Raw genomic sequence first — 25,194 nt, forward strand, 5'->3', positions numbered from 1 at the left:
ACCCAAGACACCAGAACCAGACCATTTTATAGATGATATTTACCAAAGCTTCAAAGGACTAATTATGTCCTTTCTATAGAAACTAAAAAAAAAAAAAAAAAGATTTGAAAACGTAAGAATGTATAATGCGGGGGCGGGGGGGAGGTAAACATAGATCTTATACCTTTAACAAAAAAATTTCTCAAAATGGATCACAGACCCAAATGTTAAATGCAAAACCATAAAGCTTCTAGAAAATAATGGAAAAAAACCTAAGTGACCTTGGGTTTGGTGATGATTTCTTCAATACAACGCTAGAACCACTAGCTGCAGGAAAGATATTGGTAAATTTAAAAAAAATAAAAATAAAAACTTTTACTCATTGAAAGACACTGATAAGAGAATGAGAAACAAACTATAGACAGGGAGAAAATATTTGCAAAACAGCTGTTAAAGTATTGGTATCCAAAATATACAGAGAACTTTTCAAACTCTACAATCAAAAAAGAATTAAAAATGGTCAAGAATTTGGAAAGATATGTCTTCAAAGATATACACATGGTTTATAAACATATAAGAAGATGCTTAAAACTATATAGCATTAAAGAATTGTATGTTAAAACCAACAAGATATCATAATATTTACATACTTTAATAGAATGGCTAAAGTTCAACAAACTTCTCATGAAAACCCAAAAATAAGTTTGCAAGAGTGTAGGCATTGCATGACATTAGAAATGTAAAATGGTACAGCTGCTTTAGAAAACATGTCAGCAGTTTCTTTTTCTCCTCCTCCTCCTCCTCCTCCTCCTCCTCCTCCTCCTCCTCTCCTCTTCCTCCTTCATCTCCTTATGTGGCGGCGTCTTACAAAGCTTAACATAGTGTCACTGTAGGATCGAATAATTACTGTACTAGATATTTACTCAGTTGACAACTATGTCTACACAAAAACCTGCATGACAATCTTTATAGTGGCTTTATTTATAATTGCCTTAAACTAAAAGCGACCCAAATATTCTTCAATAGGTGAAAAATTAAACATACTGTGGTACATCCATACAAAGCAGTATCATTCAGTAACAAAAACAAATGAGCTAGAAAGCCACCCCAAAATAGATGAACCTTATTGCATATTACTAAATAATAGAAGCCAGTCTGTAATGGTTATTATATGATTCTAGATCTATGACCATTCTAGAAAAGGGAAAACTGTAGTGTAGGGACAGTTAAAAATCAATGGTTGCCAGGGGCTCAAGGATCTCGGTGAATCTCAAGGAATTTTTAGAACAATGAAACTATGCTGTATGGCCCTGTAATGCTGAGTATATGAAACTATGAAAAAAAAAAAAAAGAAACTATGCATGTTATAGAACTTTACAACACAGTGAACCTTAAGGCAAACTATGGAATGTAGTTAATAATAGTGTATTAATACTGGATTCATTAATTATAAAAAAAGGCACCATACTAATGCAAAATATTAATAATAGGTGATACTGTGTATAGGGAAGGAGAATATTTAGGAACTCTCTCTACAACCTGCTAATTTTTTCCATAAATTTATAAGTGTTTTAACAAGTCTATTAAGTGAAAAAAAAAAGTACCCACTTTTATGAAAACCATAGAAGTGATAGAAAAGGTAAAGGGTCGTAGTGGATGGGCAAATGAAATATATCTAGATTTGGGGAACGATTTGACTTCTAGATATAAAGGTATAGTATAAAGCTATATCAATTCAGCAGGGCTGGTATTGGAGAAAGCTTTGCTAGAGCAATTTAATGAATGAAATCTGAGAAATGGCTCCATGGACAAATGGAACTTTAATTTTATGAACTGGGACATTGCAGACCAGCACAGAAAGGATAGATTCTTCAGTGGTGCAGAGAATACTGATTTTCTTTGTGGAAAAGAGAAAGTTAAAATCCTATGTCTTAGGAAATATGAAAAAAATTCCTGATGGACAAAAGAGCTAAATGATAAAAACTAAGTTTTAAATTTTTAGAAGAAAATATATCACCTGTACTAGTGAAGTAGTTCTTAAGTAAGATTCAATGTCAAAACCTGAAATGATATTTGTAAAAATTTGTCTATGCTAATAAATGTTTTTATAAAGGATACAATAAAAATTAATTAAAAAAACAGACTGGGAGAAAATAATCATAACAAATACTTGACAAAGAACTAGTAACTAATATTTCTAAATTATGAAGAAAGAATCAACAGAATAAAAAAATAACAAAATATTTAACAGAAGATCCTAGTGGGCAAGAGTCATACGAATAAATACTCAACCATTTTATTTAGAATATTTGGGAAAATGCAAAGTAAAACAGTAATAATATTTTTCATGAATTCACACATAACAGAATGGCAAAATGAAAATATTTGCTAACCCACTAAGCTTTCATGGAATGTGGAGAAACCAATGTTTCTAAACCATAATGGTAGTATAACTAGCACAATGTGATACATAATTTTATAATATCTAATACATTGGAAAAATGCACATTTTTTATCAAAATATTCCACTCCCAGATTAAGAAAATTACTACCTATTTTATCATTACTATATTTTTACTAATATGTATGGATTTGCGTGCCTAATGTAGCACTCTAAAAATCCTTTTGGTTGTAAAAGTGTATTTTATTTTGACTTTGTGTCAAGACAGGTCTACCAGGCAGAGAAAGCTTGTTCATCACAAAAATAAATAAATAAAATACACATTTCTAAAATTACCTAGTGTCTATTCAGGAATCTAACTATTCTATACTATTGTTACAGTTCTTCAATATAGTTGAAAATATAAATTGTCCGTTGTAATTTACTAATGAAGACTAAACTCTCCTAGCTCTTTATTTACATAGTTTATTTTCTACCAAAAGAGAAACCAGTTTTGAAGGGCAAATAATATTTTATACTTCTTCTTAAGAATACTAGGTAATAGACAAAAATCCCACTGGCATTTCCATCATTCACAAACAAGCTCACTCCCTTCTGCATTTTTTTTGTATGGACTCTGAAATGTAATGGGTTTGTTAGGCTTTTATTCTTGATCTTGAACAAGAATCCTGGTGTGCCTGTCAGAATTGTAAAGGAAAGTATAAAGAAATTATGCACCATGATGCCAGAAAATGAGAGGCAAATGAGTAATTTGAAATGGGAGATTTTAGAGAGACAGAACAGAATTTGCTCTTCTTAAGAAAATTTACTAAGGCATTTAGGATAAAAAAGAAGATCTGAGTTAATATATTTCTTTAACAGCTGGACCATAAATAAAACTTATTGATCTTTGTATTTTATAACCAATGTTTTTTTATTTTACCTTCAAATACTCTGAAAATTACTAAAGTAGATTATTTGACTATCATCTTTTTCAAAATATACTTATTTTGTCAATATAAACTATGTTGTGAGAGTACATCATTCAGGTAGTACAATAAGAATTAAATTCATTCTGACAGTTTCATGAATTTTATGAGTTTTATTTAATATATCCATTGTGATATATTAATATAAATTAATGTATCACTATAAACTATATTACCATACACCATATCACATTAATATTAACATATTAATGTTCCTGTCACATGTCCAACTTTCAAGCAGAGAATCAAAAAATTTTAGATTAAGTATTTCTGGTATCTTAAAATAAAACTTGATTAAAATTTTCCAAAATCAAGCTTACAGTTGCTTGAATAATACATATTGTGTTTAAACTGTTATTGTGTTCAGGTGTAAATTTGTCTGACATATATCATTATTTTACATTTTCATATCTTATGCAAATTTGTGAGAGTACGTATTTCAGCTAAAAAGGCTTATATAATTTCACCTGAGTGATAAATTAGTTTCAGATTTATGATAAGGTTAAGAAATCTTTCAGAAATAAGTCATTTTATTTTGAGACTTGAGTAATAAATGCCATAGAAATTCCTCTTGAAACCATTGTGAAAATATTTTCTTTAAATTATAAGTAATATTTATCTCTTATCCAGATAACATGCAAAACATACATTTTGGGGGATTATATACAAAAATGTACATTTTTTTAGTTCTTTGGCATCTTTGTTAAGCCAAACACCTTGTTTTAAAATTAATTTTCCCTTTGTGTTTTTAGAGACATCTAATTGGCACCAAAAGTATTTCAGATATTGTTTAAATCTAGTTTTGTCTCTATTGTTTCTTCTTTTCTCCAATATAAAGAGCTCTTCTGGGGAATAAAAAAGAATATAACAGGGCAAATTCAAATAGCCTAAAGTCATAATCTTGAAAAGAGAATGGGAAAATGTTATATTTGCTTTGAGACTAGCAATGATTAAAGGTGTGCATTTATATTATACATTGATGTTAGTAAAGTGCTTTTATGTAAACAATGATGTTATATTTCATCGTGAATTTACTATATGTCAAGCATTCTGATAAGTAGTTCATCTGCAGTATCAATTGAATACTGAAACAACCCTATGGGTATTTAGGTACCACTATTATTCCTATTAAATTAATGCAATACTGAATTTTCGGTAATATAAAATCACAGAGAGCAGAGCTAGTGAGTGGCCTGATTACTAGTGTTTATCCTGAAATTCTTATCCTTGTTCCTATGTAGGTAAGATGTTTCTGCCCTTCTCACTGATTTCTTCCAATATTTTTTTCTCTGGTTCCTGTAGGTTGAATATAATATACAGACTAACTTTTTTTTTTTCTTACTCTCGTTTGTGTTTTCTGAGTTTCCTCAATTTGTGATTTGATGTCTCACATTCATTTTGGAAAATTCTCAACCATTATTACTTCAAGACTTTCTTCAGCTCCCTTTTCTCTTTCATCTCTTCTCTTCTGTAATTCTAATCACATGTATGCTATAATATTCGATAATATTATAACATATAACACTTCTTATATGTTTTGTTCTGTTTTGTTCATTATTTTCTCTTTTTGTTTTCTATAGTCTTCAGATTAAATCCGAGTGTTTTAGTGGGTCCATTTATGTGGGCTCTGACCTCAGTATTCCTCCAGTGGTATAACTTTTTTTTTTCCTGTCTCTACCTCATTCCCAGACTATAGTCTTTTTAATCTACACCTCAAAGACCTGACTTTCGTTAGATTTTTTTCCATTGTAGGTGAGACACCAAACCCAGAAGGCAATATGGTTTGAGGAATGCACTTCCCCACTCTAGAAAAAGGCTCTGGTACAGGTCTTTTCCCTGGAAAGTAGCTTTTATTATGGAGAAGTTTTGAACCTATGTCTGCAGTGGTTGTTAATTCCCCTCTCCTGCCAGAACCAACCATCAGGAAATCTTTCTTAGATCTTCATAGTGATAAATTGAAGTTTGTAGCTGCTCCCTCCCTCCAAGATTCTAGCTCTTAGGAGTCTCTCACTTCCAAATTAGACTTCACTTAGTCTCCAATAATTTGTAGAATTTACCAGGAAGTTATTCCTACCAGTTAATGATTCCAGCTGTTTCTTTTCAACATATGTAGATGGTGACTGTGACTCTCTAGATTCACCTGTCCCTCCAGATTTCAGTTGGCAGTTTGCCCTCCAACCTCAGTTTTCTGATGAGTGCAGAGGAGTTACTGATTTTTAATTTATCAAGCTTTTACTTGTAGGGATGACAGTGACAACTTTCATCCTCTTTATATGCAAGAGCGGAACCAGGAATCCAAATTCAATCATACACACACACACACACACACACACACACATGCATACATATATGCCCACATTTTACAGATGAATTACTGAATTTAGATACTCCTATAAGGAGATATTAATTCAGGGCCTTACATCAAAGTCACATAGCTAGCTATAGGATGGCAGTACAAGACCTAAATCTTTAAGTCTTCTTACTCAAATTCAAGATGTTTTCTGCTATAACACAGTGCAGTGCTTCTCATCTCTTTTTCTTTGCCATAATTTCTGTCATCTGGCATAAAATCAACAGCTTCTAGTCTGTGCTTCTCTCAGCTCAGAGATATTATATATGTTGCAAACCTAATTTTCCACCCACAAAAATTAATGTATTCAAAGTTGCCTCAGGAACCATTTACGTTTTTAAAAATAGCTCCTAATTTCCTATATTACTCCACCTAAATGTAGGAAGATCACTTGGATGTTCACAAACACTCAGAATAAATAATTTCTTCAAGTGCTCTACTCTGGAGCTCAACCTCTGTTACTGATGTTTGTCAGTAGCAGAAGTGGATTTAAGCACTGGATGGGGGAGATTTTATTTTATTTTATTTTATTTTATTTTATTTTATTTTATTTTATTTTTTTATTATTTTATTAAGGTTTATTTATTTATTTGAGAGAGAGACCACAAGCGCAGAGGAGAAAAGCAGAGGAAGAGGTAGAGAAAGTCTTAAGCAGACTCTGGGCTGAGCACAGAGACCAACACAGGGCTCTATCTCACTACCCCGAGATGATGACCTGAGCCAAAACCAAGGGTCAGATGCTTAACTGAGTGCACCACCCAGGTGCCCCAGGTGGCAAGAGATTTAAAATTTTCATTCCAATGAATAACTCAGTCTTTCTATAAAGAAGGTGAACCTCAAGAATACATTCTGGTTCTGAACAAAACGAAAGTACCAAAGTAAATGATTTAATATTGCATCAGCATCAAATAATTTGAGGATAACATTCTCTTAAGTTGTTGTTTGTGCCTATATTAAAACCCTCTTGTGTCTCACTGTGATTTCTGTAGCAGCAAACCATATCTTTTCTATTTCCCAATAGTAAGTACTTTACTTATGTAGATGCCAGCACACCGAGTTGAATTGAATATTAATACAAAACATTGTCATGACAATTATGGAAATAACTAATATTAACATATTAACTTTTTACTTTAACTCAATGTTATAAAAATCTCAATGATAAACGGTTTTTATTTTAGAAAATAACAAAAAATTATAATTAATTTTAATATTCTTTTGTCAAAAGTAAAGTTTCCAGTTTATCTTAATAAACTAGACCAAAAGTTCCTCCAAGGCAAAGAAAGGGAGATTTTTATTTTTAAATGGATTTTGTGGGATGCCTGGGTAGCTCAGTTAGTTAAGCAACTGAGTCTTGATTTCAGCTTGGGTCATGATCTAAGGTTGTGGGATTGAGCCCCAAGTTAGGCTCTATGCTCAGTAGGGAGATTGCTTGTTCCTCTCCCTCTACTCCTGCCCCCACTCTCTCAAATAAATAAATAAAATCTCTAAAACAAACAAATAAATGGGCTTCAAATAAAGAACTGTTCCAAGCACTCTAAATGACTCTATCTCTTATCATTAGATAAATAGTATCATTTCTATTAACTCCAGTTTTTAATAAAATCAACTGAGGTTTAGAGAATTAAGGTTTAGAGAATTTTCCAAGTGTGAGACTCTGGTGTCTCATGGTTATTTCCTGCCATGTGGGGATGAGTTAGGCTCATCCCTTCTGTAGAAGAAGAACGTGAGGGCAGCCCGGTGGCTCAGTGGTTTAGCACTGCCTTCAGCGCAGGGTGTGATCCTGGAGATCTGGAATCGAGGCCCACGTCAGGCTCCCTGCATAGAGCCTGCTTCTCCCTCTGCCTGTGTCTCTGCCTCTCTCTCTCTCTCTCCTCTCTGTATTCTCATGAATAAATAAATAAAATCTTTAAAAAAAAAAAAAAGAAGGAGAACATGCAGAGAGGTGAAGACAAGAGATCGAGAAATAGAGAAGAATATATATAAGCATCTGATTTGGTGAATCGCATCTTTGCCTTTCCCATGGTTTGTGTTTGCACGGATATGTTTACCCTCTCTATATTTTGGCCAAAGCTAGTATGAAATGGGATTTTGTACCTTATAACTATAGATATGTATTTAATACTTGATCAAATATCTTATAACTGAAAATTATAAATCAAGCTTTATAATGTCATAAAGTTACAAAACTTCTTCTAATTTTGAATTCTAAAACAAGTAATATCCTATTGCCTGACTTTTCCATTGCAACCACGCTAATACAGCTTTCTCTGTGTACAGGGGGATGGGGTTAAATGGATGTTAAAACAACCATCAATACATCAATAAATCAATAAATTAATCAATAAATAAAACAACCACCAATATGGGGCACCTGGATGGCTCAGTGGTTAAGCATCTGCCTTTGGCTCAGGTCGTGATCCCAGAGTCCTGGGATTGAGTCCCGCATTAGGCTCCTCGCAGGGAGCCTGCTTCTCCCTCTGCCTATGTCTCTGCCTCTCTCTGTGTCTCTCATGAATCAATAAATAAAATCTTAAAAAAAAAAAAAACCTCACCAATTTAATTCAAGAAAGACAACTATTGAGTACTAACCATGTGTAAAACAATGTGTTTACTAATCTCTACTCCTCTAACCCACTTCTGAAAGTAGAGTACTCAAGAATTTATTCCTTGACTCTTCTTTGTAAAAAGGGTGTTTTAAGATTCTATCAATAGGCTGATGACTGACAACATTAAATTTAGCACACTGAATGCACAGCTAAGCTTCACACAATTCATTGCAGTTCTTTCCTTGACCTCTTCATTTGTGTCTGCTTGGCATCTCAAACTTCACTTTTTAAAAAACAGAACTCTTAAACCCAGTCTGAAAACTTTAAAGAATATATTTTCTTCTCCCCATTTCCCTCTGCTGTGACCACTTATACTCAAGCTCCTACCTCCTTTGAAACTAAGTTTCTCTTTTTAATTAATTATTTATTTGTATATTTTGTAATTGAAGTTCGATTTGCCAACATATAGTATAACTCTCAGTGCTCATTCCATCAAGTGCCCATCACCCAGTCAGCCCATCCACCTGCCCACCTCCCCTTCCACTACCCCTTGTTCCTTTCTCAGAGTTAGGAGTCTCTCATGTTCTGTCATCCTCACTGATATTTTCAATCATTTTCTCTCCTTTCCCTTTTATTCCCTTTCACTATTTTTCATATTCCCCAAATGAATGAAACCATATAATGTTTGTCCTTCTCCAATTGACTTACTTCATTCAGCATAATACCCCTCAATTCCCTCCATGTCGAAGCAAATGGTGGGGAATTGTCATTTCTAAAGGCTGAGTAATAGTCCATTGTATACATAGACCACATTTTCTTTATATTCATCTTTCGATGGACATCGAGGCTCCTTCCACAGTTTGGCTATTGTGGACATTGCTGCTATAAACATTGGGGTGCAGGTGTCTTGCTGTTTCACTGCATCTGTATCATTGGGGTAAATCCCCAGCAGTGCAACTGCTGGGTTGTAGGATGGCTCATTTTTTAACTCTTTGAGGAACCTCCATATAGTTTTCCAGAGTGGCTGCACCAGTTCACATTCCCACCAACAGTGCAAGAGGGTTCCCCTTTTTCCACATCCTCTCCAACATTTGTTGTTTCCTGTCAATTGTCGCCACTCTCACTGGTGTGAGGTGGTATCTCATTGTGGTTTTGATTTGTATTTCCCTGATGGCAAGTGATGCAGAGCATTTTCTCATGTGCTTGTTGGCCATGTCTATGTCTTCCTCTGTGAGATTTATCATCATGTCTTTTGCCCATTTCATCATTGGATTGTTTGTTTCTTGGGTGTTGAGTTTGATAACTTCTTTATAGATCTTGGATACTAGCCCTTTATCTGATAGGTCATTTGCAAATATCTTCTCCCATTCTGTAGGTTGTCTTTTAGTTTTGGTGACTTTTTCTTTTGCTGTGCAGAAGCTTTTTATCTTGATTAAGTCCCAATAGTTCATTTTTGCTTTTGTTTCCTTTGCCTTCATAGATGTATCTTGCGAGAAGTTGCTGTGGCCAAGCTCAAAAAGGGTGTTGCCTGTGTTCTCCTCTAGGATTTTGATAGATTCTTGTCTCACATTTAAGATCTTTCAACCATTTTGAGTTTATCTTTGTGTATGGTGTAAGAGAATGGTCTAGTTTCATTCTTCTGCATGTGGATGTCCAATTTTCCCAGCACCATTTATTGAAGAGACTGTCCTTTTCCAGTGGATAGTCGTTCCTGCTTTGTCAAATATTAGTTGACCATAGAGTTGAGGGCCCATTTCTGGGGTCTCTATTCTGTTCCATTGATCTATGTGTCTGTTTTTGTGCCAGTACCACACTGTTTTGATGACCACAGCTTTGTAGTACAACCTGAAATCTGGCATTGTGATGCCTCCGGCTCTGGTTTTCTTTTTTAATATTCCCCCTGGCTATCCGGGGTCTTTTCTGATTCCACACACATCTTAAGATGATTTTTTCCAACTCTCTGAATAAAGTCCATGGTATTTTGATAGGGATTGCATTAAATGTGTAAATTGCCCTGGGTAGCATTGACATTTTCACAATATTAATTCTTCCAATCCATGAGCATGGAATATTTTTCCATCTCTTTGTGTCTTCCTCAATTTCTTTCAGAAGTGTTCTGTAGTTTTTAGGATATAGATCCTTTACCTCTTTGGTTAGGTTTATTCCTAGGTATCTTATGCTTTTGGGTGTAATTGTAAATGGGATTGATTCCTTGATTTCTCTTTCTTCAGTTTCATTGTTAATATATAGAAATGCCACTGACTTCTGGGCATTGATTTTGTATCCTGCCACACTGCCAAATTGCTGTATGAGTTCTAGCAATCTTGGGGTGGAGTTTTTTGGGTTTTCTATGTATAGTATCATGTCATCTGTGAAGAGGGAGAGTTTGACTTCTTGTGTATTTGAGTTTTTTCCAATTTTTTGAGGGATCCTTGTATTTTGATGTATTTCCCTCTTAGGACTGATTTTGCTGTATCCCAAAGATTTTGAACAGTTGTATCTTCATTTTCATTAGTTTCCATGAATCTTTTTAATTCTTCTCTAATTGCCTGGTTGACCCATTCATCTTTTATTTAGCAGGATGCTCTTTAACCTCCACATGTTTGAGTTTCTTCCAAATTTCTTCTTCTAATTGAGTTCTACTCTCAAAGCATTGTGGTCTGAGAATATGCAGGGGACAATCCCAATCTTTTGGTATCAGTTAGATCTGATTTGTTACCCAGGATGATCTATTCTGGAGAAAGTTTCATGTGCACTTGAGAAGAATGTGTATTCAGTTGCATTTGGATGTAGTATCATTTAAAGTTCTTGTTTCTTTGGAGGTGTTGTGCTTAGAAAATCTGTCATTTGCATAAAGTGCTGTGTTGAAGTCTCCTTCTATTAGTATATTATTATCTAAGTATGTCTTTGGTTATTAATTGACTGATATATGCGACAGCTCCCACATTAGATGCATAAATATTCATGATTGTTAAGTCTTCTTGTTGGATAGATCCTTTAGGTATGATATAGTGTCCCTCTTCATCTCTTACTACAGTCTTTGGGATAAACTCTAATTTATCTGATATGAGGATTGCTACTCCAGCTTTCTTTTGAGGAACATTCAAATGGCAAATGGTTCTCCAACCTTTCATTTTCAAGCTGTAGGTGTCCTTAGGTCTATAATGAGTCTCTTCTAAACAGCAAGACGGGTCTTGCTTTTTTATCCAGTCTGAAACCCTATGTCTTTTGATAGGATCATTTACCCATTCACAATCAGAGTAACTATTGAAAGATATGAATTTAGTGTCATTGTAATACCTATTCAGTCCCTGTTTTTGTGGATTATATCTTTGGGCTTCCTTTTTCTTTTACAGGGCCCCCCTTAATATTTCTTGCAGAGCTGGTTTGATAGTCACATATTCTTTCAGTTTCTGCCTATTTTGGAAGCTCTTTATCTCTCCTTCTATTCTGAATGAGAGCCTTGGTGGATAAAGTATTCTTGGCTGCATGTTCTTCTCATTTAGGACCCTGACTATATCCTGCCAGCCCTTTCTGGCCTGCCAGGTCTCTGTGGACAGGTCTGCTGTTAATGTAATATTTCTCCCCATATAAGTTAGGGATTTCTTGTCTCTTGCTGCTTTAAGGATTTTCTCTTTATCTTTGGAATTTGCAAGTTTCACTATTAAATGTCAAGGTGTTGAATGGTTTATATTGATTTTGGGGTGGGGGACCTCTCTATCTCCTGGATCTGAATGCCTGTTTCTCTCCCTAAATTAGGGAAGTTATCAGCTATGATTTGTTCAAATATGCTTTCTGGTCCTCTGTCCCTCTCAGCGTCTTCTGGAACCCCAATTAAACGTAGATTTTTCCTTCTGAGGCTTTCATTTATTTCCCTTAACCTTTCCTCATGGTCTTTTAATTGTTTTTCTCTTTTTTCCTTAGCTTCCTTCCTTGCCATCAACTTGTCTTCTATGTCACTCACTCTTTCTTCCATCTCATTAGCCCTCATCATTAGGATGTCCAGTTTGGATTGCATCTCATTTAATTGATTTTTAATTTCGGCCTAATTAGATCTAAATTCTGCAGTCATGAAGTCTCTTGAATATTTTATGCTTCTTTTCCAGAGCCACCAGTAGCTTTATAACTGTGCTCCTGAATTGGCTTTCTGACATCGAATTGTATTCCAGATTCTGTAACTCTGAGGCAGAGTGCTGTTTCTGATTCTTTCTTTGTGGTGGGTTCTTCCTTCTAGTCATTTTGCTTAGTGCAGAGTGGCTGTTTGAACAGGCTGAGTCAAGAATATCAACCACAACCTAAGTAAGTTTCACTCTAGATGGTTCTGATGAGGTAGAGACTAGAAATGGAAAACAAAAACAGAATGAAATAAAACAAAGGACCACTAAAGTGAAAAAAAATTTAAAACAAACTAGTAAAAAATAAAAGGCCAAGAAATCCCAGAGAAGAAGAAAGAAAAAAGAAAAGAGGGAAAAAAGAAGAGAACAAAAGCAAAAGTGAAGAGGGAAATAAAAAGAGAAGAAATAAAGGAGGGAGACTAGGAGATGGTGGTGGTGACTGAAGTTGTAGTGGAGGGAGAATGTAGTCTACCTGAGGGATCCTAGAGGGTGATCCTCTTGGTTCTGGGTATATTAAGTTCTGTATGCTAGAAGATGCCCAGTCCCAAATTTATATAAATCAGCAATACTTGTAGAGAGCCCCAACATTGACCACCAAAACATAAATGAGATAAAAGAGAGGGGCAGAATGGAAATGAAGAGAGAATATAATATCACAGAATGAACCAGCATGGTACACCACTTGGTTCTTGGTGCATGCTGGTGTTAACTTCTGCCATTATAAAACAAAATGAGGCAGAGAAAACAAAAAACACAAAACAAAACAAAAATATATCTCTTATATCTCCCAAAATTAAGTTGAATATGTTGAAGGGCATCTAGAAGTGGAAAATATATCTAGGACCTGTAATTGTAGAAATATGAAGGTCAAAAAGGAAGGAACTTAAAAAAGAAGAGGTGGTAAAATATTGTAGTTTAGGTGGGAAAAGAAAAAAAAATTGGAAATTTTTAGTCTGATAAAAACATTTTAACAGAAAAAGGGGGGGGGGAAGGAGGGGTCCCCTCTAGTTCTATATACTGCAAATCCCTTGACTTTCCCTGGAGCTTTCTAGAGCTGCTTGGTCAGGAACTTGCTCTTCCCCTGTCCTTCCATCTGGCCTTCTGGGGGAGGTGCTGCTGTGCTGATTCTCAGGTATGTGCACCTGGGGGAGCTTCCCTGCTCCTGCTGGGTGCCGGGCTCAGTGGGAGCTGCTTACCCCACAAGGCCTCATGGCCTCACTCCATTCCAGGTGCAGGGTGACACAGGAGGAGCAACCACACTGGCGGCGGCCAGGTCTCCAGCTTGAGTCAGCTCCCCGCAGTAAGTACCGCAGTCTCCCAGTCTGCACTGGCCTAGGAGTTCCCTGGATGGCAGGGGCGCTGACCTGCACAGCTTGGGGGTGCCTGGCGGCAGGAGCATCCTCGCTGTCCTGTGCCCTCCCCGCCTTGGCCTGTCCCGGGGGGGAGGGGGAGCGCAGGATCCTGAGCTGTGTCCCCCGGCGCCCTGGGTCCCGGGCCTGCGCTGCTGGAATCACGCTCCTGGGGCACAGCCCCCTCCGCCCGGAGCCCCTGCCTGACCCGCAGCTTCTCCCCGAGGCCCCGCCGGTGCTCCAGCTCTTTACCAAGCTTGGCCCACAGTGTGTGTCGCGCTCTCCCCCGGGGCGCACTTCCCTATTAGTGACCCCGAGAGACTGGAGGCTCCACTGCCCTCCTGCGGTTCTGCCCGATTCCCTGCTGAGCCCCTATCCGTCTGGGAAGAATCCGGTGTGGACTATTAAAGCTCCTGCTTCTCCGGGACTGGGCTTCCCTGTCCTGGAGGCTCCCCCCACCCCCGCCTTAGCCCGGCTCCTGGCGGGGCCCCTTCCCCACTGGATTCTTTTTTTATTTTATTTTGTTTCGACCTTCCTACCCTGTTAGAAGCGAAAACTCTTCTCTCTGCAGCGTTCCGGCTGTTCTCTCTTCAATTCTCAGGTCAAATTCGTAGGTGTTCAGAGTGATTTGAAAGTTTTCCGGGTAAGTTGGTGGGACCAGGTGACTTGGGGACCCTACTCCTCTGCCATCTTGCCCTGCCCCCAAATTAAGTTTCTCAACAAATTCCTTTCTTCTGCTTTTATTTTCCCCCAAGTTGTTTTCCATATCACAACTAGAATGATCTTTTAAACGTAAACTAGGTTATTCTCTCTCCTTGAATAAATTAAATTAAATAAATTTATAATCCTATAAATTATTTTCAATATTACCCCGGTGGCAAAAAACCATACAGAATCTGGTCTTCACCTTGCATGTTACAACACTATCATTTTATAGGCTATGCTCTGTGTATACCCGCTTTTCCATTCTCATTTTCAGCTTAGAATTTTGTACTCACTGTCTTGCGTGCCTAGAATGATCTTTCGAGTGATTTTCTTGCTATTCAACTTAGATTCAATGTTACTTCTTCCTCAGACAAAACCTCTTCTGGCTTCCCAACTGGAAAGAGTCATGTTGTATCCTATTTTGAGTCTATGTACCAGACTTAGCGATGTCTAATATTGTATTTTGTTTGTTTTCTTTCTCCTTCCTACTGGGATGTATTTTGCTTAATCATTAGACTTCCAGTATTTAAAGCAGTAGATCATAGTAATATCCAAAATAGCTATTGGATGAATAAATTAAGGTTTTCTTTTTCCTCAGATTCTTCATCTAAGTAAATTGTCCCCAGTTGCTTCAGATAAAACTCCCCAACCTAATACATTAGCAAGTATTTTGTCCCCATTTCAATTATTAACTCCAAATACTCCACTGCTATATATCTCCACTAATCACTTCTAAACCCAGACCATTACAAACTCTTGTTTGGAATATATCACATTTGGAAAAATGTATCAGTTATATATATATATATATATATATATATATATATATATATATATATATATCATCATGTTATATATGATTGCATATAATTGCATAAAATTATTTTTTGCATAATTGCAAAATTTTTTTGCATAAAATCTTCATAAAATCTATGCATTGCATAAAATTGCATAAAATCTTCAGCAGATCATGAACAGATTTCAAATATAACCTATACTCCTCACCATGGCCTATAATGTCATCATATTCTAGGCTCTGCTGGATGTTTCCTTCTTGCTCATTCTGATGCAGGCACACTGGCCACCTTTTGGTTTCTTGAACATGGGGCTATGGACATGTTCCTGGTTTCTACCTCGGGGTCTTTGTCTTTATTTCAGGTTTGACCTGAAAACTATTTTTCTCAGAATTTCACATGATTAATTACTTATTATTCAGCTCTTACCTCAAATATCAGAGTCTGAGAGTGAAATACCAGCAACATTCTAACTAATATTTCCCACTGGCACTAAAATGATTCATTCTTTATTATGTTACCCTACTTGAGTTTCTACATAACATTGTTACTGATTTTTTTTCCTTGTATACTGTCAAACTTTCTTAGTAAAAGTTATCTTAGAGCTTTAAATCCTTTTGCTATTTTGAGTAGAACTGAGGGTTTGTGTTGGAGGGTAATAAAACATAATGCTAGAAGATAGTTTAGAGATGGAATGAAATGAGCTTTAAATACCAAGATAAAAATATAGACTTGATCCTATGGATGATAAGAAGATATTGAAAATTTTAGAGCAAGGAATATAATGAAGCAAGTGTTTTATGGAGATTAGTTTGCATTTGTAGTTAGTGCATTAGATAAATTAGTGGGATATTTTAATACTCCATTGTATCCATGTGTAGTAAATATGAGAATGAACAAGAAAGGAACTGACAGATAGTAATAATATGGAGCTGCCAAAGGGTTGGATTGAGGAGCAGAGCATGAATATTAAATCACCAGCCAAGGAATTTTAGAATTTAAATGATCAAAACAAACTTGTTTCCTATGTAAGTTATTCCATTATTGAAAATGTAAACAACTGATCTGAAATCTTTTGTGAGGCTGAATTAATTTTAGCTATATAAAATAAAAAACAAATAACTTTCTATTGAAAACCAAATAAGATGTACTACTATTAATTATTGCAATTTCAATGATATCAGTTGCAATTACCATTTTATTTGCAATAAAATACTACACATGGACAGAAGCCAAAGTAAGAGATTGTAAAACTAAATCATATATTCTCATAGTGATCTTGGATTTTCATAAGTACCTCATTATCATCAAAACCAGCTCAATAAATTTTTTTTTGTAAGAGATGAGTAAGCAAAAATTTGATATGTATTATTTCAATATAAGAAATATATTACTATATTTTAAGTCCTGTTTAATTTTATATAAAAATAATTTTAGTGTTCCATTTCTTTGTAATAAATTATAACTTAAGCCAATGATTCTATGAACTGAATTTTTTCTTCCCTTAAAATACTCCAGCTAGAATATTTATGTGGAACCTGACAGCAAATTTATTAAATTTCCAGAAAATTCAACCTAACATTTCTTGAAATTCTTCTAATTCCCACCTGTGAAGAATAGGAGTATAATGCTTCACTCTATCAACCATATAGAAGACAATTGATGCCTCCTTTATGAAACCTAGATCACTCAAGACTTAAAATGGACTTTCAATAACATAAATTTGCAAAAACTCTGTTTAAGTATTCAGTTTATTAAGAAAACATAAACATAACATAATTATAATTTCAAATTAAATTTCATGAGTAAAAATGTCAAATCAACATTAGAAGTACAGCATATTAAGTACTTCTTAACCTATAGTAAATGCCTTTTGTATTGATGTTTATCTTTTTAAACTAAAGTATTTTATCTTGTAATATATTTCTAAATTACTATCTTGAATATTATACATTACAACCATGTAACTGGTAAATAAATAGGATTTTATTTTTTCTCTTCAATTTTTTATGCCTTGTGTATATTGCTTTAACATAATTACAATGGTGATTATTACAGCAATGATAATGGAAAGTGATGATAGGGTTCATTCTTGTTTTATTTGTGGCTTTAAAGATTTATCTATCTATCTGTCTATCTATCTATCTATCTATCTATCTATCTATCTATCTATCTATTTATTTATTTATGATAGACACAGAGAGAGACAGAGAAAGAGAGGCAGACACACAGGCAGAGGGAAAAGCAGGGAGCCCCACGTGGGACTCGATTTCGGGTCTCCAGGATCGCGCCCTGGGCCAAAGGCAGGCGCTAGACCACTGAGCCACCCAGGGATCCCCTTATTTGTGACTTTAATGAGAATGCTGCAATCTTCTATTATGTGTAAAACTAGTTCCTTAGGTTGTATGTATCTGCATAATGTCATGTATACATTATGCTGGTAGAATCTAATTTCAGTTGCTATGCCATACAGACTGCATATATTCATGGATTAAGGAAAATACAAGTTTATGTCTTGATTGACTGTGCGATGAGAAGTTTTAAGGGGATTGACACGTGTCTTATTGCATAGTTTCACAATCTTGCCCTTGCCTGTCTGATGCAGGATGTTTCACAATCACGTCTACATTTCAGAAATGGAAGAAAAGGAAAGGTTGCATTTGATTTATTGCAAGCATATAGAGTAGAAGCAATCCAAACTCAGGTTTCTATGATCTTAAAAAACCCCAATGTTTTCAATATTCCCACACTGAATTGAGCTGTTAAGCACTTAGCTCAATTCCGATAGGAAAGAGGAAAGAAGAGAGCATAACAGGTGGAGTTAACAATGTAAGTGATGGTGCTAACATTTGTATTTTCCAGACACCTATGATTTTTTTTATACATATGGCTCATAGAATCCCATACTATTCCAATTCCAACGTATGAAGAAGCATAGTGAGAACATATGAGGTAGAGAAAGCAATGTTTAAATTCAGTATCTTCATTAAAAAAGCATACTCTGCCCTAGAGCTGTGTTGCACTACAGTGCTGTAATGGCTTGTGAATCCAACGATTCACATATTTTAGGTCAGGTGCATATTTCAGCACCTGCTACATATTTTATTCTGCTTGTTTATAAAAATAAGAAAATAAAAAACAAATCATCTGAAAGGCTTTCAATGTCTTGTGAAAGTAAACTTGAGGGAGAGAAAATGTAGAACAATATCTCCGAAATATCTTTGAGTGGTTTGAAAATCGGGAATAGCTTGGAACTCTAGCATGGTTCTGATTTACAACTTAATAACTTCAGTTTTTAGGATTAAAGTGGAGTTCTTATTTAAACACTGAAATACTACCATTTTCTCTGAATACCAGTAATAATTTAAATTCATGACTTCTGTATTCATCCAACCCAATTTAATATGAACAGTGTTTCTCGTGTTCAGTGTTTATGTCTTGGGGGTATACTGAGCTTTATAACAAACAGATGCTAAAAGTAACTATCTAGTGTGCTGCCCATATGAATGGAGTCTGATATATGTTACATTTCTTGGCAACCTGTATAAAAAAGAAGGTAATTTTTTTTAATTTTTTTAATTGAGAAAAACACTGTAGCAAGATGCATATGTCAATAGCAAACACATAAAAGAAGTTATTGTTTATAAAAGATTTTTTAATAGTGAAAGTCATATTTTGAAATTTGAAGTATATTGATAGTGATTTTGATTTAGGCACTGATATGTTTGCTTATCACAGAGAAACAATATTTTAGAAAATATTACCAACTGAAAATACACTAGAAGAAAATTAAAGCTTTTATAGATATATAATTCAACAGGAAAATATAACATGTTGGGGATGCAATTTAAATGTTAACTATTATTTTAGATATAGTATTAAAATAGCTGTAGGAAGAACAGTGGGCATGGCTGGAGGTATTAAACATCTCTTGCATGAAATTGGAAATTGCTTTATAAAATTATATTTCAGAATATTTATATGAAGACTATTGTTGATTTTTATTTGTATGAATTTGGTACTTTTAAAAGCTTTCCAGATGAATAACATATCACTGTCTTATTAAAATTATATAATTTTCACCTTTGCTACACTGTTCTCCTCATTTTGATTATTAACAAAGTTAACCAGGAGTCTTTGAAGAAACATGAGCTTAAAATTGTTATGGGTGGGTTAGATTTTGTTTAGAATCTGCTAGTAATTATTTTCAAGAGAGAATATTAGTTACTAAATTATTAAGAAGCTTAAAACTATCCTCCAGTATTATTATGAAAACTCTCTTTAGATGTTTTGAAAAACATCAGTTCAATATTAGTTTAATCAGATATTCTGACAAATGTTGAGGAGTAATTATATGAAACATTTCTTATATTTTTCCAAAGGCTGTGAATGTTGGTAAGACTATAAATAAGTCTTTTTGGTCAGCATCTTGTGCTTAAATTCTTTTTATTTTTGACTGAAGGAATTTTGTCAAGTTATTTACTCTTTTGAAGTAATCATTTTCAAAACAAAGATAATATCTAAAATAAATAAACATATTTCATGTAGAATAGATGAGATAATCTGCATAAGGGCTTTACTCATCGTAGGAATTCAGAAAATAATTGTTGAATAAGTAGGTACTTTAATTTTTTTCCCATTTAAAAAGTGCATTGTGGTAACAGCAAAAACTATTATGGTGGCAGCAAAAAAAGTAACCGTTGAAGTGAAGACTTTGATTGTGGAAGAAAGGTTAAAGATGGAAAAATGGAGAAATGACCCAAATGGGGGGGTCACTGATGAAAGAAATTGAATTTATAGTTTAAACTATGAACAAAGAAAACTTATCACATTGATGGCTTCCCTGAAGGGTTCTTTAAAACACTTCTTTGAATAAGAGGATAGAACTGTTTTCATGTGACGTAATGAAGCTATCTTGCTATTGAAACTGGATAAAAACATTACAAGAAAAGAAAACTACAGACTATTATTACTCACAAACATAGAGGTAAAAAACTTCAATGAAATATTAGTATGTCAAATCCAAAATTATTCAAAAAGTATATCTTTAGATTTGGATTTGGATTTGAATTTGGGGTTAGTTTTCTTACTCAAATGAGGGTAAATGTCTATGATTAGCCGGGTTGGCCACTATTCCCCTTGTCTTGCAGGAGAGTGTATTCATAACTCTGAGACATTTGCAGCTACTTAATCTACAAATCGTTTATTCATAAATTTTTGACATCTAAAAGATCAGTGGGTGAGGTCTCCATATAATCAATGAGGGGAAGGCCTAAACAGTCCTTTTATATAATCTCTAATGAAATCTCCATACTAATTAACAGATGTAGATTATAAGGGGAAAAGGAATTGGAGATTGAACCAGGAGAGGGCTTCAGATGTCAGTCAAGTGTAACCTGCATTATTCCATTATTCTATGCCCAAGTTTATTTACTGGGCTGGACTTAACTATGCCTCCAATGCTTCCATTGTGTTGGCAAGCACTGAAAGTTCAAAAGCCTACCCCTAGATTTCTTTTTTTTTTCTTTTCTTTTAAATGAAAGTGTACAGTACTTGTCTTTCTCTATCTGACTTATTTCACTTAGCATAATACTTTACAGGTCCATGTCTATTGTTGCAAATGATAAGGTTTCATTCTTTTTTATGACTGAATAATATCACATAATACACACACACGGAGAGACACATTCATACATCTTCTTTATCATTTTTTTTCATCAGTAGGCACTTAGATTGCTTCCATGTCTTGGCTAATATAAATAATAGTGCAATGGACATAGAGGTACGTGTATTTTCTCAAATTAGAGTTTTCATTTTCTTCAGAAAAATACTCAGTAGTGGACTTGTTGGATCATTTGGTAGTTTTATTTTGAATATTTTTTGAGGAAGACTCACTGTTTTCCACAGTGAGTATATCATTTACATTCCCATCAACAGTGTGTGAGAATCCCCTTTTCTTCATCTTCATCAACACTTACTTCTTGTCTTTTTGATAATGGTCATTCTGACAAGTATGAGGTTGTTTCTCGTTGTGGTTTTGATTTGCATTTCCCCGATGATGAATTATGTTGAACATCTTTTCATGTGCCTGTTGTCCATCCATATGTCTTCTTAAGTCAGTAGAACGGAGTAGAGCTTAATAATAAATAAATAAACCCATGCTTATCAGTTCAATTGATCTACAACAAAGGAGGTAAGAATGGAAAGCAAATGGTGTTCAGAAAATTGGACAGCTACATGCAAAGGAATGAAACTGGATAATTATCTTATACCATATACAAAAATAAACTGAAAATGAATTAAAGGCTTGAATGTAAGTCCTGAAACTATAAAACATAAAAGAAGAAAACATAGACAGTAAGCTCTTTGACATTGGTCTTAGCAATATTTTTTGGCTATGTCTCTTCAGACAAGGACAACAAAGCTAGAATAAACAAATGGGACTACACCAAATGAATTTTTTGTACAGCAAAGGAAGCCATCAACAAAACAAAAAGGTAACCTACTGAATAAGAGAAGATACTTGTAAATGGTATATCTGATAAGGGGTTGATAACCAAAATATATAAAAAACTCCTTCAACTCAATGACAAAAAACCCAAACAACCTACTTTAAAAATGGGCAGTGGATATGAATAACTAATTTTCCAAAATACTTCCTTACTTTGTAATTTAAGAGTGTGGCTTTTGGAATTAGACATACCTTGGTCTTCCCAAAACATTTACTAATTTATTTAACAAATATTTGTTGAACCCTTACTATGAACAAACTGTGCTAAATTCTGCAGATATAGTGGCCTATAAGTGTTCCTTCCCAAATGGAATTTCAGCTGGTGATGCTGAAATTTAATATTATATAATATTTTAGAGATTTCCTAATTTTTCTTTTTTAAAGATTTTTCTAAAAAGATTTTATTTATTTGAGAAAGCAAGAATGAATGAAAGAGAGAGAAAGTGAGAGCATGAGCAGGAGGGAGGGGCAGAGGGAAAACCAGAAGCAGACTCCCTGCTGAGCAGGGAGCCCTACCTGGGGCTCAATCCCGGGACTCTGGGACCAAGATCTGAGCTGAAGACAGATGCTTAACTGACCAAGCCACCCAGGTGCTCCAAGATTGCCTAATTTTTCTGAGCCTCAGTTTATACCACTATAGTGAGGATAATAATATGGATCACAGGGTGTGCTCCAAAATTAAATAAGATAATGTACAAAAAAAGTTCATTTTTACTATATTAGGCACTCAATGGATTATGATTATTAATTTATTGTTATTATTGCTATTAATTTTTTATTGTGCTTTTATATACATATTCCTAAACCTCATGACTATTTTAAAAGTAAGTATTGCAATCTTTTCTTTACAGATAAGGTGATCAAAGCTGAGATATGTTATTATATTATCCAGGATTACAGTCAAAATGTTAACACAGAGTCTGTTGTACCCAAGATTGCAAATCCGAGAAACCACCAAGGAGCCAACACCGATGCAAACACACAAGGGTTTATTTACAAGCTCCAGCTTGGGTCCAAGTATACCCGACACAGCGGAGCAGGGACTTGGACCCCGAGGTGGGTTTTAGCTTAATTTTATGGGCTGGTCTAGGGGACCTCCAGAAAGGGTGGAGGAATTCCTCAAGTTATGTTTACATTCTGATATAGGGCTTTCAAGGGCATTGAGCTCTGTTCTTATTCTAATATGAGACTTTCTGCCACTGGCTTGGGCTCTGTTCTCATTCTAATATGGGGCTTTCTAGGATGTTAAGCTGTAAGCTGTTTTCTTCCTGTAACTGAAGTAAATTGCATCTCTCATTCACAGGGACCTGGGATGGCTGTACTTGTGCTAACGCTGAACTTAAAGTGGAATGGCCTTAATTTTCTCTGCCTTCACAAGTCCTAAACAGTCATGATCCATCAGGTGGGACACCACTCTGCCTATAGTCACTAACCTAGTAATACTCTATCTTTGCAAAGACACAGGCTCTTTTCTCTGCCTTCAGAGCTCAGATCTGACGTTATCTCATCCAGGAATGCTCCCTGACTTCTACATAAGATAAATTTCTTTTTATTCTGTAGTGATTCCACATACATATTTCAGTTATACTTTCCCTTTAAATCTTCAGATTTTGTTTACTTGCCTCTCTTCTTTACTTGGCCAGGAGCTTTCTGCAACCCTCAGTCTAACTCTGTATCTGTATGTTTCTCCAAGACCTTTCACAATGCCTGGCAGGTAATAGTTTCTTAATAAATGTTTGTTGAATTGAATTGAAAATAACCATGACATTTATATCTGTAACACTTTACATATTGATTAAAAGACATTATGCATCTTTATCTTTGTGGTAAACAGCAAGTCCCTTTCCACATTTAGATAGCTCTCCTTTTTTTCTACATTACATACTTGAGGATATCTTGGTTTATTCATAAGTATCTGTATCTGATAACTTGAAATCCTGACATTTCTTCTTTCCAATATCCTCCCACTCTATCTTTCTGCCTGGTTGAAATTAATAAATCAACCTGTTATCAGTCTTGTTAAGAACTGATAACTAAAGCAAGAAACTTGTAATTTAATCATGTTGTGCCTTCAATATCTAGTCCATCCATCAAAATAACTTAAACTCTGTGTTGTGAATTTACTTTGTGGCATACCATGGGGATTGTATGATACTCATTTACCATAGAAATGCTAATTCCTTATGTTTATTGTATACTAGATTTTGTGTAGAACATGATAGAACAAGAACTTTATATAGTGCCAGTATTTTCACAGACTAGCCTATTTTTCCACCAGTAGGAAAATATCTGTGACATATTTAACTATTTTGAGTTCAGGCCCAATTTAGTTTCTGAAAAGTGCTGATTTCACATTTTAATCTTTTTAATGTATATAAATTTTATTTATTCATGAGAGACATAGAGAGAGAGAGAGGCAAACATAGGCAGAGAGAGAAGCAGGCTCCATGCAGGGAGCCTGATGTGGGACTCAATCCCTGGACTCCTGGGATCACACCCTGGGTGGAAGGCAGACTCTCAACCCCTGAGCCACCCAAGCATCCCCAGGTTTCACATTTTAGACTTGACTTTTCCTCCCACTCCCTTACAAACAAATCAATATTAAGATACTCAAAATTTTTTCACAAGAGGGATTTTTCACAACCCTTCTCAATCTTCAATATAATTATGATTCTTATTAGAACTGAAAGAAATAAACTTTCACATATTTAGCATACTAACTTTAACTTTAGTCAGCTTTAAATATTGTAGGAGGTGGCATAAAAATATTTTGAATAAAAATTCTGTTTAAAACCATTTGAATTTGTTTTATGTTACAAAATTAAAACATCACTCAAATATATAGATGAATAATCAATAGAGAAATTATCACACATAAGAAACACAGGACAGTTGTATGAGATATCACTTTATCGTATGAGCAAATTAAGCATATTTATGAGCAGATTAAGCATAGTTATGTTTTGATTTCCTTAATTAAATAGATGGATATAATTAGTTTATATTTATCATTATTATATATACTGTTGGATTTATTTTGTCTTTTGTATTTACCAGTTTTAATTTTTACCTTTTATTTTTAATTCCTTACTCTCTTTTCTGTTATGCACCTGGATGGATAGATAATGTACTCTCTTCATCAGGCTTCTGTTGTTTTAGAAGTAGTAGAGTATATAGAGTAATAGAGTTCCTTTAACAGTTAGCTTTAAATATGTAATGTGTATCCTTAACTAATTTTTTTCTACACAGTGTAAAACTATGTAACATTATCTCTTCAAAAGAAAAAAAATTGCCTTAACCACTCTCTGAATAAACCCTCTCTTGCTGTTATTGATTTAGAATCTTTGTCATTTTTTTCCTCACCAATTGGCTACTATGTGTCTCACAAATCAATCTAATTCAATCATTTTTCATCTTATTTTGCATACAATCATTCCTCACATTTGGGCTCAATTTTCTTCCAGTTTAAGTAT

The 25,194-nt window shown here is 34.7% G+C and overlaps 1 long non-coding RNA gene across 2 annotated transcripts in view; it reads left to right on the forward strand.

Moving 5' to 3' along the window:
* LOC140599904 (uncharacterized) overlaps positions 1-25,194 on the forward strand; it is an 83,694-nt gene that overhangs the window by 53,548 nt on the left and 4,952 nt on the right. For both annotated transcript variants that reach the window (XR_012002947.1, XR_012002946.1), the window contains 2 exons: positions 22,573-22,777; positions 23,025-23,123. This is a non-coding gene — a long non-coding RNA (uncharacterized lncRNA). The remainder of the gene's footprint in view (positions 1-22,572; positions 22,778-23,024; positions 23,124-25,194) is intronic.

This window comes from Vulpes vulpes, chromosome 8 (assembly GCF_048418805.1).
Source record: "Vulpes vulpes isolate BD-2025 chromosome 8, VulVul3, whole genome shotgun sequence".
Classification (NCBI taxonomy): Eukaryota; Metazoa; Chordata; class Mammalia; order Carnivora; family Canidae; genus Vulpes; species Vulpes vulpes.